The following is an 8,109-nucleotide window of genomic DNA, read 5'->3' on the forward strand; positions in this document are numbered from 1 at the left end:
ATATTGACGATCCAGCTAATGCACCGGAACCCGCTCGGCAAGAAGATCAACCTCCACCTTATTTTCAATCTTTTTTAGAGGCGTTTGATCTACGATTTGCTTCCATGGAGTCTCAGCTTACTGAGTTTCAGAGGGAGATGCGTGATCGTATGGATGCTCTGACTCTTGAAGTTCGAGCTCATTATCCTCCTCCTCCCGATCCTCCGATGGAGTAAATTTGCTTGTCATGTTTTCTTGTTCTTAAAACTTGGATTGATTTTGATCTTTTGTGCTTTGTTTGGTACTTTGAACTTGATTAGTTGTTGGATGTTTGTCTGAGGATGCTTGAACTTATTATATATATTTGGTTGACATTTTAACGCTTTCTGTTTATTAATTTTGCATCATTAGAAATTTATGACCAATTATGTCATTTCACATTTTATTATGAATATTGTTTATGAAAACTAATGGCTAATCTCTCTTTTGATTGTGATCTTAGCAGCTTATTATTAATAAATCATTTGGCTAATATTTTTATGGAGTCTTTTTGATTTAACAAAAAGGGGGAGAAAATTTAAGATATGTTATAGTAAGGGGGAGTAAGTTTCAAAATCGATTTCAAAAATAATTTCTTAAACAAATCTTAAAATTACTCAAATGTTTTGTTATATCAAAAAGGGGGATATTGTTGAAAACATTTTTGATATTTCGATATAACAAATTAAATTTAAATGAATTTTAAGATTTTACAAATGATTTTACAAATTATATTCGATTCAATTAATCGAATATCAAATTATTACTCCAAGATTTTCAAGATCAATTTTAATCCTTACTAAATGTGTAAAATTGTGATTTGTACTTAAACTATTTTTGAAACAATTTTCACAAAATATTTTGAACCAAAATCAAGCCTTAAATCAATTTTTCAAAGGCATGCACCGATGCATATTCATGCACCGATGCACCGATGAATAAATTGAACATCGAATGCATTTCATGCACCGATGCATATCCATGCATCGTTGCACTTGGATTTTATGAAAACATCGAATGCATTTGATGCACCGATGCATATCCATGCATCGATGCACCAGGCTATTTTTCAAACATCGAATGCATTTTATGCATCGATGCATACTTAGTGCACCGATGCACCGAGTGTTCCAACGGTCAAAATATTTGAATTTTACATGGATGCACCGATGCATCCTTGCTCATGCATCGATGCATGAGACGCTCCCATCCAGAAAATTAATTGTTTTTCACACAATAACGGCTCTATTGACTCCACTAATCATCCCCAACGTTCAGAATTGATTCAAGGAGTATTTAAACGAGCTTAGAAGCCATTGACAAATAACAAGAAACATCAAGCAACTAGAATCAATAGAGAATCAAAGAGAAAGCATCAAACCTTAAGTTTGAGCATTTCAAGCCTATTTTCATTCAATATTCATTTTGCTTTCAAGAACACTTATTGTGCTCAATTGTATTTATCTTTGAGTATTCTTTTCTTTGTTCTAGAATTGTGCAAACATCTTACCTTGTGAGGTTTTCTTGTAAGTTTGCAAATTTGTAATCTTCTCTTTGAGAAAAGAGTGTTCTCAAGAATTGGGGTATATTCTTGAGGGAGTTGTAAGGTTATCTCTTTGGCCTCAAAAGAAAGAACAAATTAGTGAATTTGTTGGAAAATCCTTAGTGTGGATAGTTAAGGTAGTGGACGTAGACTTTGATTGAGAAAGTCGAACCACTCTAAATCGATGTGCAAATCTTTTCAATTTTCTGCAAAAGCTTCCACCGTAATTTTTAATTGCCAATTCACCCCCCTCTTGGTCGATTCCGTCAATCGATTAACTCAACAGTTCCCCTAATCAAATGCCATTGTTTATTCAATTCTTTTGTTTACATGATTAGCTCTCTTTGGATTGTGTTGTGGTAGTTGAGCAACTGCTTCCTGGTGTGCATGAAAGATGATAGTTTTGAAGGAATATATGAAACTTTGAAGGAGTGTGCTGTTATCAGCAAATCAATTGGAGGTATTGGTGTTTCAATTCATAACATTCGGGCCACAAGTAGTTATATTAGTGGAACAAATGGTACATCTAATGGAATTGTCCCAATGCTGCGGGGTGTTCAATGATAGTGCTTGATATGTTGATCAAGTATGGGGGAAAAGAAAGGGTATACTCAATTCTTTACGATGTTTTGTGAAAATTGTTGGTTTTCGTTTTGTTAAAAATGGTGTTGCTGATTCATTTAGGTGCTTTTGCTGTATATTTGGAGCCATGGCATGCTGACATTTTTTAGTTTATGGATCTTAGGAAGAACCATGGGAAGGTATTTTTATATTGCCTGAATTTGCTTGCATGGGCTATAATGTTTGGTTGTTAAGTTATAAAATTTGTATTTTTCTGCAATAATGTATAATATTATATTATATCAAATAATGTCTGAATTTTGTATCTACAGGAAGAGCACCGGGCTCGTGATCTATTTTATGCCCTTTAGGTGCCTGATTTTTTTATGCAAAGAGTTGAGAGTAATGGACAATGGTCATTATTCTATCCTAATGAGGCTCCAGGCCATGCAGATTGTTGGGGTGAAGAGTTCGAAAAGTTGTATATTCATTATGAAAGAGAGGTTAATATTATTGTACTTTTGTTATTCTTTTTTCCAACAGAAAAATAATAGTTACTGAAAGTTTCTGTTTAATATATAGGGCAAGGCAAATAAGGTTGTCCAAGCAAAGAACCTGTGGTTTGAGATCCTGAAATCCCAGATAGAAATTAGTACCCCTTACATGTTATTTAAGGTGATTTGTCCAAACAAGATTTGTATTTTGTTGTGTTTTTATGTTGTATGATGAGCAGTGGCGGAGTAACATATAGTTGAGGGTGGGCACGTGCCCACCTTGTAATTTGAATTTTCTTTGGTTAGTTTCTTATTTTACTGATAGTGCCCATTTTGAAATTTTATTTGTGTCCACCCCGTTCAAAAAATTTGTGTTGTTAGTCTATGTGTTCCCACCTAAAAAATATTTATGGATCTATCATTGATGATGTGTATTATGCTCTTAACCCTTTTTCCCCTCACTTCTATTTCTGATACTTGCAATAGAAAAAGCAATCAGCAAAATTTTGGCACCATTAAATCTTCTGTGTGCTGAGATAATAGAATACACAAGTACAACGAAAATCGCTGTTTACAATCTGGCATCTATCGCACTGCCTAGATATGTGAGGGAAAAGGCAAGTGATACATAGTTTTAACGTTTTAGATAGTTACTCCCTGGGGTCTGCTTATTTACACATTTAGCCTTATTACTTATCTTATCTTCAGGGAGTTCCACTGGAGTCTCATCCGTCTAAGCTTGTTGAGAGTAGAGGTTCTCATAATAGATTTTTTTAACTTTGACAAGCTTGCAGAGGTTTGATTCTTTACCTTACAAATGTACTCATCCATCTAGAACATATTTGAGATGGATTGAATGTAGTAGTATTGTTGTTAATATTATTATGATTTTGATTTCCTTTTCTTGGGATGTTGTGTCAGGTTACTGAAATTGTAACCAGAAATCTGAACAAAATTATTAATGTCAATTACTACCCTGTTTAAACTGCCAAAAGATCAAATTTGCGTCATAGGCCCATTGGTATTGGAGTTCAAGGACTTGCAGATACATTGTAACACTCTAAACTAATACGACATACAGTTGACCGATGAAAATACCACACGGAACCATTAGAGTGGCTAACAAAAATTTTCTTTTAACTTTTTCTGTTTTAAAAATGACTATTTGTAACCATTTATGTTAAAATAAATCAACTACAATTTAAATAAAATAGTTTGCATTAGAAGCTCCTAAAATAATATTTAAATCATACAGATCATAGTTTAAAATGAGTTACAATTCATAGTTTGCTAGAAACTTTCTCAACTCACTCAAGATTTAACTTTTCTTTTTCCTTTAGCTCTTAAGTTTTCTCTTATCTCATTAACTAAACAAAATGAGAAAATGGGTTGCCAATCCAACTAGGGGTTGAATAACATCTAAACAAACTCCCTATAACTCAAAACTTAACTAGAATCCATATATTATCACAAATCTCTCAAGACCTATTTTTGGTTCTATGCATAAAAACTAATGAAATGGAACTTAAAACAAAGCTTGGAGGATGAATATTGACATTCTCACCCTAGTTTCACCATACTATACTTGAAATGCTTGAACTCTCACTTGGAATGGGAAGAAAGAAATTATAGAAGAAAGAAGAACATTTGGTGAGAAGATAAGGGGGAGTGGTTCACGTAAAAACATAATATATGAGAGGGTTTTCAGCTTTCAAAATTAACCATGGGTAAACTACACTTTTAGTCCCCAAATTTCTAATTTACATAACACCCATAACCAACCACCAAAACTTTGGGCCCTAACTCCAACCCAAAAATAATAAACTTGGTCCATTAATTTATAAGGTCCATTGGGCTCATCTTTGGGTCTCGGTTTGATCCGATCTACTAACTCGGGGTTACATACATTCATCTTACTTGGCATGTCCTTTGATTCACCCGAGGTATATTTTATCACCAATACATTGATTCGGTATACTTTTCAACTCAAATTAGTTTTATCTGATATTTTTCTGGTTTTGAATTTCAAGCTCAGCAGCTGAGCAAGAAGATATTTGAGACCATATACTACCATGCTCTAAAAGATTCTTCGAGTATAGCAGAGAAAGAAGGCCCCTATAAGACATATAATGGGAGTCATGTCAGTAAGGTTGGTGATTTTGACAGTTCTTTTAAGTGAAATCAAAGAATTTAGATTTGGTTATTCAATTTGATTGGAAATTGTAATGCCTTATATTATCATTTATTGATCTGTTTTGCTCATTGTGAGTTATTTGTTCAATTTCAGGGCATTCTTCAACCAGATATGTGGGGTGTTACTCCTTCATGTAGGCGAGATTGGACTGCTCTTAGGGACATGATAGTTAAGAATGGAGTGAGAAATTCACTTTTGATAGAACCTATGTTGACTGCTATTAGGGATTCACATAGATATATCAGGAGGGATTCCATTACTTAGTCTATTAGGGAATTTTTGACATGTTGATTCCTAAAGAATTTTTGGTAACTTAATCCAATAATGGTAAACGATGATTTACAATATCCAGGATTTATATTAAATTATCTGAATTTCGAGTCAGATCAAGATCCCAACAGTGCGATACATACCAATAATTCAGACCAAGACCATTCATAATATTCTTTTGTTAATACTGATTGCACTAGCTGAAGTGATCACCATCAGAATCATCATAGATCAGTTCTAGAGAAGACGAATAGGTATTCCAAAGGTATTATTTACTTCTGTATTATATCAATATCAAGTATGCAAGGCATGCCTGGGTTGTGCTCCATTACCTTTAGGGACAATACAACATTTAAGTTTATTGGTATTTTTAGAATTTATTCAAAGACACTCACTTTTTACGGTTATTAGGATATTTAGGTCACTTCAACACTCGAGGTTATTTTCGGTCATCTTAGATTTTAAGGTATTTTAGTTTTTTTAGGGTTTAGGGGTATTCCAGTTAGTTGAATACCCGAGGTTATTTTAGTTATTTCACAGCTTGAGGACTTTTTAATAATTCTGTTCAATCCAAACATGTGTACTTTTTCTGGTAATTTGGTGAAATATAACCTTCCAGGGTTATTTTTCACTTTCAATGGCAATCTTGGTCATTTTATAGTCAATGACATTTTCAAATTTTTATTCCAATGGGCTATTTTTGTAATTTCTTAACCAAGTATTCTCAACATTTAACCTTTAAAAAAATTAATCAGAATTTGCAGATCCTGAAGTCAATTTATTTACCAATTAATTATTGAAATTAGAATTGCTTTCGATCGGTCTTCTAATTTCTTATACGAGCCATTTGAGTCTTGTATAGTTTTCTACCTTTATTACGTACTCAGATCGATTTCAACAATAATTGAATACACCTAATTAACCAATCATTTCCATTCATGCATTTACCAATTATTAATGAGTTCCGAAAAGCATACAAAAGTTAGTAGCATATTACCTCAATTTTTGAGCCACATCGATCGATCATTTTAACATTATTCGATCTCTCTTGATCACGAATTCAACGTACCATAATATCTAATATACAAAGCAAAATAAATTGCATCATAAACGAGTCTTAAATCTGAAAAATCGTATACAATAGAGAGATGAAACATTAAAAAATAGCTTATCAGTTTTGAATTTGGCGAAACAAACTTTGGATTCGGACTCAGAACGTCGAAAAACAAAAGTATGACTTTTAAGAAAATTCAACTTTTTGGTCAAAGTCAACTGTCAACCCTAGTCAAAGTCAACATGACCCGGTCAACGCAGCTCAGCTTGGTTAATGGCTTAATCAGCTCTGTTTAAAATGATTTAGTTTAACTTGAACTGGTTTAGTTTGATTTGAACCGATTCAGTTCAGTTGGCCCATTTTTAAAAACCCCTTAGGCTGAGAAGAAGCCCCACACGCATGGATGGTGCGTGGGGGCATGCACTGACAAAAATAACGACTGTGATCGGCTAGTTACTCCTTGGGCATTCACACACCACAACAACCAATTTCAAGTCAATTAACCAACCAAAATCATAAAAAAAACTAAAAAATACAACCATACAGTTACCCACGACGGACGGAGAACAAGCGACTGTGGGGCAATAAATTAAATTGGGTTGATCGGAATGGGTCAATGCCCATAATGGTGGATGCGGTGTTGTGACCAGAGCTTAGAATCAACGTGAAAACATGAAAAACTAAGGCAACATTTTTGGTCTCCGATGAAGCTTTAACCATCGATTCACGATGAACGACGAGAGTTTACGCTGGAGGGACATTGGGCTTGGATCGGACGGGGGTGGTGGTCCTTTTGGGATCGGTAGTGACCTTCATAGACAAGCAATGATCGGGAATGTAGATACATTTTGAATGATATTTAACTATTTTACAATTAACGGTGGACGTTGATGATGATTTGGCAGTCCGAGTTTGATCAAGAAACGATGAGGAATGCCTTGGTAGTAGCGGTGATGGCTTGGCTGGCCGGAGGCAGCTGAACGGAGGTGGCCGACAAAGGAACAGTAAAATTCTTTAGGAATTTGTTTCGGTTTAGTTTGATTCGAAGCACACAGGAAAATTAATTTTTGGGATTTAAAATCCTAATTAGATATCTTTAACAGATATTTTTAATAAACAAATCTATAACAGTAAACATAGCCTTGATAGTAAGAGTATTGTTGGTCATACCTTAGGTCCTTATTTCAATTCCCCATATCAGCATTCCCCTTCCCCCTTTTTCTTTATAATCTAACCAAAGAGGGTTAAATTAAAACTTAGGTCCCTGATTTTTTAAGAAATTTCCAAATATACCATACAATCCTCTAAATCTTACAAATCGATCTCAAATTTGATTAAATAAAATTTTAAATTAAAAACAAAAGAAAATTGGGGTGTTGCATTTATTTTCAGCTTGGGTGGGAATTGAGGGGGGGAAAAATGAAAATATTTTATCATTTTCTTTTCTCCATTTCCCCTCTTCTCTTCCTTTTTTATTCTACATCTTTTCTTTTCATCTTTTTTTTTCAAGATTTAAGATAAAAGTAAGGATTTCTTCTAGGCTTCATTTAACTTTTAATTAGATCTTATGCCTTCCCACAAACTTAATCAATACAAAAGCTTTGGTTTCATTTTATGACAAGAGGGAGTGCTTGGTGAGAATCAAATTTCAATAGGAGAAAGATGAAACAAAGGGAGTTGAGAAGGGAGTTTCATTTTGGATTCCTAAACTAGAATAGTGTACTTCTAAATCTTTAGGTGTTATGATTTTTCTAAATGTAATGCTTTAGGTATTTATGTGTTGAGCATATTTGGGGTTTTCGCTTGATTCTTTCATTAAATAAAGTATTTTTGTTATTGTAAATATTATGTTTATAGGGTGCTAAATTATTTTAGCTTAGCTTTCCGGTTCTTAGGCGTAGGGGGATGAACACCAATGGTTGGTAGGCTTGAAGGTGAGATTTTGGTTTAATAAAAAACAGCTTGAAATAAAAGA

General features: G+C 33.9%; 1 long non-coding RNA gene across 1 annotated transcript; it reads left to right on the top strand.

The window, feature by feature from the left end:
- Positions 1-2,110: 2,110 nt before the first annotated feature.
- Positions 2,111-2,560, top strand: LOC120203329. The gene is made up of 3 exons (XR_005523808.1): positions 2,111-2,166; positions 2,246-2,322; positions 2,455-2,560. It is a non-coding gene; the product is annotated as an uncharacterized LOC120203329 (long non-coding RNA).
- The last annotated feature ends 5,549 nt before the right edge of the window (positions 2,561-8,109 follow it).

Source organism: Hibiscus syriacus, unplaced genomic scaffold (assembly GCF_006381635.1).
Source record: "Hibiscus syriacus cultivar Baekdansim isolate YM2019G1 unplaced genomic scaffold, ASM638163v2 tig00009840_pilon, whole genome shotgun sequence".
Taxonomy (NCBI): Eukaryota; Viridiplantae; Streptophyta; class Magnoliopsida; order Malvales; family Malvaceae; genus Hibiscus; species Hibiscus syriacus.